The following is a 12,433-nucleotide window of genomic DNA, read 5'->3' on the forward strand; positions in this document are numbered from 1 at the left end:
GCACTGTCTAGTGTGTGCAAATCGTTGACAGGATGGGTCCGGGAAGGAGCGAAAGGAGCCCACTTTGCAAAACTGGTAACTGGGTTGCCTAGTTGCAGGGGCGAACTAATTCTATGTGATAATACGCTGACGATGGTTAACACTGAAACATGAGAATAGCGCAACCTACAAGTGCAGTCAGATATTGTGAGAATACTGCTAACTAAGAGTGTCCCCTTACTAGTGGGACACTAACACATGGCAATAACAAGCAGCAAATTCCAGCCGGCTCTCTGATGACCTATTGTGGGACACAAACGACCCGTTGGTAGTCAGAGTGTTAAGTGAAGAGCTCACCTCGCCGTGAGAGCCTGCATAGCAGAGGTGCGGGACAGAGCGTGTGGGCTGGGTGTGCCGCAGTACCGGCTGGTGCGCGCCGTGACGTGGCGCTACCGCGGCTGGTTCTTCGCGGGCCGCCTGCTGCAGGACGTGGAGTGTCTGCTGCGCAACGCGGCCGAGGTGCCGCGCGCCATCGCCTTCCGCTTCCAGCCGCAGTCTGCGCCGAGCGCCGTGCCCGACCGCGTCGCCTTCGAGTCGCGCGTCGAGCGCTTTATGACGCACTTCGAGCGCCACACGGAGCGGCCCATCAACGCCGGACCCGCCGTCTCCGGCGCCAAGCTCGTCGACCTGCTCGACTGTCTGGAGGGCGGACCCGAATATTATCAGTGAGTCGCACCACTCGTAGTTAATGCCACTGAGGCGGAGACACCCCGAAGTATACAGGGTGCTTCAAAGTCCTTGCCACAGATCCATATGTGTGATAGATCGCGTAACGGGGAAAAACTTTTGTTAGAGATAAAATGTTCGCTGACGCGTCTCAGCGATGTTACAGGTTCTTTGGTATTCGGCAGCTCTTGGACGACGTGATTTTACTAGACTAGCTGGTCTACTAACCAGGCGTGCAGCTGATATCCTACCAAAGTAACTGACACAGTGACGCTCCACAAGAAAACCGTAAGAAACAGTCTCTCGAAGTGGAGGAAGATATTTTAGGAGTGTATCAGCAACTTCAATATGGCCCAGCAACTATCTAGCACGTGGAGCAGATGACCGGATGGTAGGCAACGCACACTGCATACTAACTCCACAAAAGGCCAGTGTGGTGCGACGGACCCGAATATTCCAAGTCAGTCACCGTTGGTAGTTAATGCCTATGAGGCGGAGACACCCCAAAATATACAGCGTCCTTGAAATTCTTTGCGACAGATGCCTATGTGTGATAGATAGCGTCATGGGGAACAAAGTGCCAGTGTGGTGAATATTGGTGAAGGTGTGGGATCCATACCAAATGGTTCTAGCACAGGATAATACACATATACAAAGAAGGGCGCCACGAATTGTCACATGTTTTTTCGGTGTATGAGAGTGGGACACAGATGTGTTGAATAACAGCAATTGGAGGACGCCTGACTATAGTCAAAAACTATCCAGTGAAAGCTTACTAACAAAGTTTCAAGAACGAGGCTTAAGAGAGGAATCTAGGAAAACAATACTGCACCCTATATATCGCTGCAGTATGAATTGCGGAGACAAGATTAGACTGATTAGAGCTCTCACAGAGGTACTTTTTGCAATTATTCTGCCCACAGTCCATTCGTCAAAGGAATGGGAAAAAGACCTAAGGGTGGTACAATGTGAAGTACTCTACTCACTACCATGCGTTTCACACTGCTTTGCACAGAACAGGTGTAGATTTAGGTCTTAAGGCTGTCCCTTGGTATGCTGATAAGCTCCATCTGTCAGAGGATTGGAGGCAGGTCTCTGTAGAACACTGTTCCTATTGGCTTCAAGAAGGTTCAGTCACCTTAACCTAAGGAACTCGTGCCAACCTCCTCAACATTTTCACCTTGCGCTACTTACAGCGAAGGGGAATCGTCATAGAAGAGGCGATCAAGAGAGAATTCGCGCCTGTAAGAAAGCCGGGTGAGTTGAACGCTGAGTAGCGTGGTTCTGACATCGATCGCAGAGGCGTCCAAAGAAAGTTTGATAGTGTGTGAGAGGGGGTGTCATGACCTCCCTATCGAGTGATATGTCCATGATTGTACTGAGCAGAATTTTGGTGGATTTTGATGCCAATGTGTTTTCATTTACCCACCTTACAAATGATATGAACTCCTGATCACTAGCCTTTTTTTTCCTCACCTTGCTGTTTGAATTTTCATGGAGCGCAGGGGCTAGCTGAGATACTTTTGCGCCATTATAGAGAAAGGTGGAATCGGCTGTGAGCCAAATTCAAAACTTTTGCGTCGCAATGGAACACAAATACGTGGTTTTGAAGAAGTGAGGCTTATCTGGGGAAGGAGACGAGACAGCGAGATCATCGGTCTCATCGGATTAGGGAAGGAAGTCGGCCGTGCCCTTTCAAACGAACCATCCCGGCATCTACCTGGAGTGATTTAGGGAAGTCATGGAAGACGTAAATCAGGATGGCCGGAAACGGGACTGAACCGTCGTCCTCCCGAATGCGAGCCCAGTGTGCTAACTACTGCGCCACCTCGCACAGAAAGAAGTGACCCTTTAACTGTGTCGAGCAGTGTAATTCAAAATCCAACGAAAATAGTTACAGGATCTGTTCCTACCCGTCGTGAATGGTCGCAACTCAGCCACAATCAAACGTTTATTGCGAAAATGTTGCATGCTATAGTAGTTCCAAGCAACAGATTTCATGTTTTTAAAGTTTTGTCTGAAAGACTTCCAGGAACTGACACCGGGTGCTGTGATTTAGTTCTTAAAATTAAACATTAAAATGGAAGTACATTGTGTACATATAAGGTGTTTCAGGGTGAACATAAATATTTTCGGAGGTGGTAGCAGACTAATTCGAGCATAACATTTCGCATGAGAAGTGTCTAATTTTTGTTGGTTACAGACATAAAGCTATTATCGAGGTCACTAGAATCGAAGCACAAGGTGTTTGGAATATCTTTATGGAAAAAGCAGGGTACAAGTGTAATTCTTCATCTGCATCTTACTCAAACTCACTAAAAAGAGTAAAATAGTTTCGAACGAGAGCGAAGAGCTCCTTGTGTCGCTGACGTTTGCTTTGACGTATGTTGTTCACAAAAGTGGCGACAGCATTTTAACTAATGATCACCGATCTATTATAGCCTACTTTTGTGTTTCATCGTGAGAGCCGGCCGTGGTGGCCAAGCGGTTAAAGGCGCTACAGTCTGGAACCGCGCGGCCGCTACGGTCGCAGTTTCGAATCCTGCCTCGGGCATGGATGTGTGTGATGTCCTTAGGTTGGTTAGATTTAAGTAGTTCTAAGTTCTAGGGGACTGATGACCTTAGAAGTTAAGTCCCATAGTGCTCAGAGCCATTTGAACGATTTTTTTTTTTCATGGTGAGAGCTTTTCATAATATCTTGCAAATAAAGAGAGATTATTTTCCCAGAACTCTAATGCTTTTCTGAACTAAAACTGTCGCTAAAGAGAGTACTGATTTATTTCGGCACAATAACATCAAAATGCTATCTCACAATAAATTCAGGAGACGTGAAGGCTTAAATTTTGCATGGTCAGCACTCAAACTGCCTAAAGATTTTAAATATTCGGAAAGATAATAATAAACTAAAATAAACCTGGAGACAGAATTGTCTTCATGGTCAGTATCCAAACCGATAGGGGGAATTAATGTATCAAAATGGGATCTAGTACGTTTGTGCCTTAAAAGAGGAAAACTGAGAACAGATTTAAAAACAAATAAAAGCTGCAAAAGATCGGGCCTCGACGACGAAGAACTACGACGAATTTATAATTTAAAATAGTCAAAATCGTCTTTCGGAGCACGCTCTGAAATACGGAAAACATAATATCAAGGTGTGCTATCTCGGCGAAGAATGGCAACGTAATGTTTTATTTATGCGTGAAAATGCATTAAGTAACATCAGATTTCCGTCAGCCATGCATTTGTGTTCATATTAGTTTCTTTGAAGGAAACTGACAAAAAGAAAATGATGTTGCCTAAAACCAACTGCTGTAAGTTTCCGATGTTTTAAGAGTACAATTTGAGAAAGCTGCTCGTATAGTGATCTTTAAATGCGTTTAGCTTTATCACCGCAACGTAATGTTTAGAGATGTGGAGGATTTTCTAATGTGCTCTTTATCCTAGATTATTAATTAAACAGCTATTTTGTATAACATTGTGGCAACAGAAAGATGTTTTGTAGCACTGAGCACAGACGAACTATATTTATCTTTATAGTATATCTAAACGGGGACTATGAATTAAATGAATTTCACGCATATAAGCCAAAAATTAAGAGGCATGCTGAAAATAAAAACAAGGCTTCAAACGGTCACATAAGAATTTTTCGCCGCACTAAATTAGAAGAAAAAATCGCGAAAGACAGTTCAGTTGAAGCTTGCCGAACGGAAGAAAACTTGCGTTATACATTACAGAGTGAAACGGATTGCACTATAATTTCAATGCAGAAATAGCCATGGTAGGAAAACAAAGAGCTAAAGGTGTCATTCACGGAGTCCGGGTGAAAGGAAGAAAGCTCCAAGCAAAACTTCAAGGCACAGTGAAGGATCCTGTGAGCTGACAAGCATCCCACGCTCCACTTGTGAGAAGAATGTGTTTGGAGACTCCGCCGGGAAGCCACCACAGAAACCCATTCGTAAAAAAATATAGCGAAATATTCTAGGAAAATATATTGGAATAAATTATAAGAGGCATGAAACTGAAATACTAAATCTGGGTTCATGAAAATTGTGCATGGGTTGGGGAAGCGGGGGGGGGGGGGGGGGCGTGGTGGTAGAGTTTACACATCCACTGACACAAATTACGACTCCAGATTCCTGATCTGTACCGCTTGCACATTTTTAGGAAATTAAGTGCGTTTTGTTTCTTTTTCTGAAAATTTCCATTCTTGGAACCAGAAAGTTAGAACAAAGTCCTTCAATTGCACATGGCACTGTTTAAATAATTTTGTAACTTATCGTTAAGGCTATAATAAATGAAATCTCAAAGTTGGTAGAATTTAGTCATGTCTCCCATAACTGACTTGATTGATATTCCGTCAGAAGTTCTACACTTACGCAGAAATGTATACACAAATTTTGATGTTAGGTGATCTAAGTCTACGTTAAAGCATTTACATAGTATCCTTTTGAATATAATAATATACATATAATATGCCCCATGTAATGAATATTCTTGTTAAATGTCAGCGAGGAGTGATCATCGTCTTTAATAGTACTTCTATAATGTACTGGCGTGTTGCAAATGACCTGCCTACAATTTTAAAAGTTTAAGTAACTGTGATTATTATATTGGAGATACGTGTTAGTAGTTTTTGTGAGCTACAATTGCATAAAACAACAGTTTTAGCATCCCATTTTATGACCTGAAACAGTGGTTTCCCGGCACTCTGTAATTCCTGAATGAATTGTATCTTTGGAAGGAAGCAATGCTGGATTTAACACCCTTTGAACTTCGACGTCGTGAGAGTGACGGGGCAATAAATCAGTTTCATACGTAAGGATTTGGAATCGACCACCGCCTTATTGAGCAATCGTCCTCATATTTAAGGAAACCACGGGTAAGCTATACCTCTCGCTAGGTTTTATGATGATTCTCACACAGTTCATATGACAGATAAACAGCTGGCGTACATTCGCGCCAAGAGGGCGGGTTAATGGGGTGTTAATCTCGTACTGACAGAAGCAAATTGCAGTGAGTACGATTGGCCCACTTTTAATGTAATGGTTCCAATCCAAAGTTCGATACTTCGCAAATGAATGACTTGTTGAACTCACAATGAACGGTTATTGTTACTCTTCTTACTATATGTCTACCGACAGATGACAAGCAGGTGTACCTGTAGCTTAGCAGAAATACATGTAATCGAAGCTATGAGAAAGTTAGATATACAGGGTGTTACAAAAAGGTACTGCCAAACTTTCAGGAAACATTCCTCACCCACAAAGAAAGAAAACATGTTGTGTGGACATGTGTTCGGAAACGCTTACTTTCCATGTTAGAGCTCATTTTATTACTTCTCTTCAAATCACATTAATCATAGAATGGAAACACACAGCAACGGAACGTACCAGCGTGACTTCATGCACTTTGTTACAGGAAATGTTCAAAATGTCCTCCGTTAGCGAGGATACATGTATCCACCCTCTGTCGCATGGAATCCCTGATGCGCTGATGCAGCACTGGAGAATGGCTATTGTATCACAGCCGTCCACAATACGAGCACGAAGAGTCTCTACATTTGGTACCGGGGTTGCGTAGACAAGAGCTTTCAGATGCCCCCATAAATTAAAGTCAAGAGGGTAGAGGTAAGGAGAGCGTGGAGGCCACGGAATTGGTCTGCCTCTACCAATCCAACGGTCACCGAATCTGTTGTTGAGAAGCGTACGAACTGAAATGTGCAGGAGCTTCATCGTGTATGAACCACATGTTGTGTCGTACTTGTAAAGGCACATGTTCTACCAGCACATGTAGAGTATCCCGTATGAAATCATGATTACGTGCTCCATTGAGCGTAGGTGGAAGAAACTAAAATGAGCTCTAACATGGAAATTAAGCGTTTCCGGACATATGTCCACATAAGATCTTTTCTTTATTTATGTGTGAGGAATGTTTCCTGAAAGTTTGGCCGTACCTTTTTGTAACACCCTGTATGACAATATTCTAGATGACTACAACAATATTGTTCCGTCTCTTAAACACATCAAAATTTTCACAAATTTGGAAAACAATTTAGAAAATTATACTAGTAATTTAAAATTATGAAGAAACAGCTAAATTCAAATGGTTCAAATGGCTCTGAGCACTATGGGACTTATCTGCTGTGGTCATCAGGCCCCTAGAACTTAGAACTACTTAAACCTAACTAACCTAGAGACATTACACACATCCAAGCCCGAGGCAGGATTCGAACCTGCGACCGTAGCGGTCGCGCAGTTCCGGACTGTAGCGCCTTTAACCGCTCGGCCACCCCTGCCGGCAAGAGACAGCTAAGAAAGCTAATTAAGCTCGAATACAGCTGCTCTTAACCAACCGTGAGAAATTTCACACTGTTTGCAAAACGTAGGTGACGAATCTGCCTTTTTACTAATAACGAGAATCAGGGGGACAAATGTAGAAAAGCTACTGATAAACCGTATTCAAATGCGCATTTCTCTGTACAGTATCAATAAAATTACACAATGAACAAGAAAATAAAATGGTACAACAGTATCATCTTCCAATTATCACTCGGCAGTGCGATGCGTCATTACTATGTCTGGAACAAATTTTAGATAGCTGCTACGGAGAATAATCACGCTGCTATCATGCAGTATAATGTATTAACAATGAAATAAATTTAATGTAGATAATTTAACACAAGAAGTTAGGATTATCTATTTTTATTGTTTGCAAGGAGGACACTCTCTCGTAACCATATGCGACAGTAGAATACAGGATCGAGCCAACTTGGAAGTAATCAACCCTTCAATCATAAGAATCTACTTTCCGAAAGAATGCATATCTCTGATCACCCTCAGCTAAGTGAAAGACTACTTGCATTTATGGTGCTAATAGGAGTCGATCAAACTTTTGTGTTCCAAATAACAGACAGGCTGCATCTATATCTGCATTTATACTCCGCAATCCACCCAACGGTGTGTGGCGGAGGGCACTTTACGTGCCACTGTCATTACCTCCCTTTCCTGTTCCAGTCGCGTATGCTTCGCGGGAAGAACGACTGCCGGAAAGCCTCCGTGCGCGCTCGAATCTCTCTAATTTTACATTCGTGATTTCCTCGGGAGGTATAAGTAGGGGAAAGCAATATATTCGATACTTCAGAAACGCACCCTCTCGAAACCTGGACAGCAGAGCGCCTCTCTTGCTGAGTCTGCCACTTGAGTTTGCTAAACATCTCCGTAACGCTATCACGCTTACCAAATAACCCTGTGACGAAACCCGCCGCTCTTCTTTGGATCTTCTCTATCTCCTCTGCCAACCCGACCTGGTACGGATTCGACACTGATGAGCAATACTCAAGTATAGGTCGAACGAGTGTTTTGTAAGCCACTTTCTTTGTTGATGAACTACATTTTCTAAGGACTCTCCCAATGAATCCCAACCTGGCACTCACCGTATCAACAATTAATTTTGTATGATCATTCCACTTCAAATCTTTCTGTACGCATAATCCCAGATATTTTACAGAAGTAACTGCTACCAGTGTTTGTGCCGCTATCATATAATCATACAATAAAGGATCCTCCTTTCTATATATTCGCAGTACATTACATTTGTCTATGTTAAGGGTCAGTTGCCAGTCTCTGCACCCAGTGCCTATCGGTTGCAAATCTTCCTGCATTTCGCTGCAATTCTCTAATGCTGCAACTTCTCTGTATACTACAGTATCATCCGCGAAAAGCCGCATGGAACTCCCGACACTATCTACTAGGTCGTTTATATATATAAATTGTGAAAAGCAATGGTCCCATAATACTCCCCTTTGGCACGCCAGAGGTTACTTAACCACTGTAGACGTCTCTCCATTGACAACAACATGCTATGTTCTGTTTGCTAAAAACTCTTCATTGCAGCCACACAGCTGGTCTGATATTCCGTAGGCTCTTACTTTGTTTATCAGGCGACAGTGCGGAACTGTATCGAACGCCTTCCGCAAGTCAAGGAAAATGGCACCTATCTGGGAGCCTGTATCTAATAGTTTCTGGGTCTCATGAACAAATAAAGCGAGTTGGGTCTCACACGATCGCTTTTTCCGGAATCAATGTTGATTCCTACAGAGTAGATTCTGGGTTTCCAGAAATGACATGATACGCGAGCAAGAAATATGTTCTAAAATTCTACAACAGCTCCATGTCAGAGACATAGGCCTATAGTTTTGCGCATCTGCTCGACGACCCTTTTTGAAAACTGGAACTACCTGTGCTTTTTTCCAATCATTTGGATCCTGCCGTTCCTCTAGAGACTTGTGGTACACGGCTGTTAGAAGGGGGACAAGTTCTTTCACGTACTCTTTGTACAATCAAATTGGTATCCCGTCAGGTCCAGTGGACTTTCCTCTGTTGAGTGATTTCAGTTGCTTTTCTACTCCTTGGACACTTATTTCGATGTCAGACATTTTTTCGTTTGTGTTAGGATTTAGAGAAGGAACTGCAGTGCGGTCTTCCTCTGTGAAACAGCTTTGGGGAAAGGTGTTCAGTATTTCAAATTTACATGTGTCATCCTCTGTTTCAATGCCATTATCATCCCAGGGTGTCTGGATATGCTGTTTCGATCCACTTACTGATACGTAAGACCAGAACGTCCTAGGATTTTCTGTCAAGTCGGTACATAGAATTTTACTTTCGAATTCACTGAACGCTTCACGCATAGCCCTCCTTACGCTAACTTTGACATCGTTTAGCTACTCTTTGTCTGAGAGGTTTTGGCTACGTTTAAATTTGCAGTAGTTCCCTAACTTTGTTGTTGTTGAACCACGGTGGGTTTTTCCCGTCCCTCACAGTTTTACTCGGCACGTACCTGTCTAAAACGTATTTTACAATTGTCTTGAAATTTTTCCATGAACACTCAACATTGTCAGTGTCGGAACAGAAATTTTCGTTTTGATCTATTAAGTAGTCTGAAATGTGTCTCCTATTACTCTTGCTAAACAGATAAACCTTCCTCCCTTTTTTTTATATTCCTATTTACTTCCATATTCAGAGATGCTGCAACGGCCTTATGATCACTGATTCCCTGTTCTGCGCTTACAGAGTCGAAAAGTTCGTGTCTGTTTGTTATCAGTAGGTCCAAGATGTTATATCTACGAGTCGGTTCTCTGTTTAATTGCTCGAGGTAATTTTCAGATAGTGCACTCAGTATAATGTCACTAGATACTCTGACCCTACCACCCGTCCTAAACATCTGAGCGTTCCAGTCTACATCTGGTAAATTGAAATCTCCACATAATACTATAACATGCTGAGGAAATTTATGTGAAATGTATTCCATATTTTCTCTCAGTTGTTCTGCCACTAATTCTGCTGAGTCGGGAGATCGGGAAAAAGTCAATTATTAACCTAGATCGTTAAATTAGTATAACCTCCACCCATAATAATTCACAGGAACTATCCACTTCTATTTCACTGCAGGATAAACTACTACTAACAGCGACAAACACTCCACCACCGGTTGCATGCAATCTATCCTTTTTAAACACCCTGTGTGACTTTGCAAAAATTTCGGCAGAATTTATCTCTGGCTTCAGCCAGCTTTCCATCCCTATAACGATTTCGGTTTCGGTTTTTTCTGTCAGCGCTTAAAGTTCCGGTCCTTTACCAACGCATCTTTGACAGTTTACAATTACAATACCGATTGCTGCTTGGTCCCCGCATGTGCTGACTTTGCCCCACACCCTTTGAGGCTGTTGCCCTTTCTGTACTTTCCCAAGGCCATATAACCTTAAAAAACGCCCAGTACACGCCACACAACCCCTGCTACCCGTGTAGCCACCTACTGTGTGTAGTGGACTCCTGGCCTATCCAACGGAACACGAAACCCAACCACCCTATGGTGCAAATTAAGGTATCTGCAGCCCACACGGTCGCAGAACCGTCTCAGCCTCTGATTCAGACCCTCCACTCGGCTCCGTACCAAAGGTTAGTCCTGTCGACGATGCTGCAGATGGTGAGCTCTGGTTTCATTTCACTAGCGAGACTGGCAGTCTTCACCAAATCAGATAGCCGCCGGAAGCCAGGGAGGATTTCCTCCAATCCATAGCGACATGAGCGACCACCTGCAGATGGGTGCAACCCGTACCCTTCATGGCATCCGGAAGGACCCTTTCCACATCAGGAATGACTACCCCCGGTATGCACACGGTGTGCACATTGGTTTTCTTCCCCTCTCTTGCTGCCATTTCCCTAAGGGGCCCCATTACGCGCCTGACGTTGGAGCTCCCAACTACCAGTAAGCCCACCCTCTGCAACCGACCGGATCTTGCAGACTGAGGGGCAATCTCTGGAACAGGACAAGCAGCAATGTCGGGCCCAAGATCAGTATCAGCCGGAGACAGAGCCTGAAACCAGTTCGTCACACAGACTGGAGAGGCCTTCCATTTAGCCCTCCAGAATGTTTTTTGCCCCCTGCTACACCTCGAGACGACCTCCCACTCTACCACGGGTGAGGGGTTAGCCTCAATGTGGGCAGTATCCCGGGGAGCCACAGCCATAGTCCGATCGGGGGATGCGTGGGACGAGCTGGCCGTCCCCGACAAACCCTCGTCTGGACACCCACAGTGATGCCCACTGGCAACAGCCTCAAGCTGTCTGACCGAAGCCAACACTTTCTGAAGCTGGGAGCGAAGGGATACCAACTCAGCCTGCATCCGAATACAGCAGCTGCAGTCCCTATCCATGCTAAATACTGTTGTGCTAAGAACGGCTCAACTAATCTACAGAGAGCACAAACAATTCGACACAAAACTTAAACCGTTATTAAAATACAAGACTGCCTAGTAAATGCAGTAATGCTGCTACTTGCGCACCGCTGACACACTGCTCGGCGGCAGAAGGCTAACTGTACTGTCAGTAACGTACAAAGACTATCTGAGAAATAAAGAAATGACAGACGACTACGCGACTTTACACGTCACAGATATTAAAATGCAAATCTGCCCTGCTAAATACGAAACTACACAACGATTTGACGGATTTAACTAAACAAGTGCGCTAAGAACACTCTGATGCATGACTGCACTCTGACACCATAAGACAATGCCGCCAGACTAGACATGACTTTAATATGGTTCAAATGGCTCTGAGCACTATGGGGCTAAACTTCTGAGGTCATCAGTCCTCTAGAACTTAGAACTACTTAAACCTAACTAACCCTAGGACATCACACACATCCATGCCCGAGGCAGGATTCGACACTGCGAACGTAGTGGTCGCGCGATTCTAGACTGTAGCGCCTAGAACTGCTCGGCCACCCCGGCCGGCTGACTTTAATAAAACACAGATATTGAGGGAAATATATATTTTGCGTCTTAAAGGAAGTCCTAAGAAAATTACATTTTATTCAGAACTGATGCATTTCAAAGTTTGTTTTTGTTGTGACCTAAGACAAAATCCTCAATGGTGAGAAAAATAAATAAAAATGTTGAGACGGTTAATGGAAGAAATTATCGGTGATTATCAATACAATGTCTTGATACATAAATACGACTTGTAAACAGGGGTGATACATAGCTTATCAGAATAAACTGTTATTGTTGTTGTTGTCTTCAGTCCTGAGACTGGTTTGATGCAGCTCTCCATCCTACTCTATCCTGTGCAAAGCTTCTTCATCTCCCCGTACTTACTGCAACCTACATCCTTCTGAATCTGCTTAGTGTATTCATCTCTTGGTCTCCCTCTACGATTTTTATCCTCCA

The sequence above is a fragment of the Schistocerca serialis genome, chromosome 6 (assembly GCF_023864345.2).
Source record: "Schistocerca serialis cubense isolate TAMUIC-IGC-003099 chromosome 6, iqSchSeri2.2, whole genome shotgun sequence".
Classification (NCBI taxonomy): domain Eukaryota; kingdom Metazoa; phylum Arthropoda; class Insecta; order Orthoptera; family Acrididae; genus Schistocerca; species Schistocerca serialis.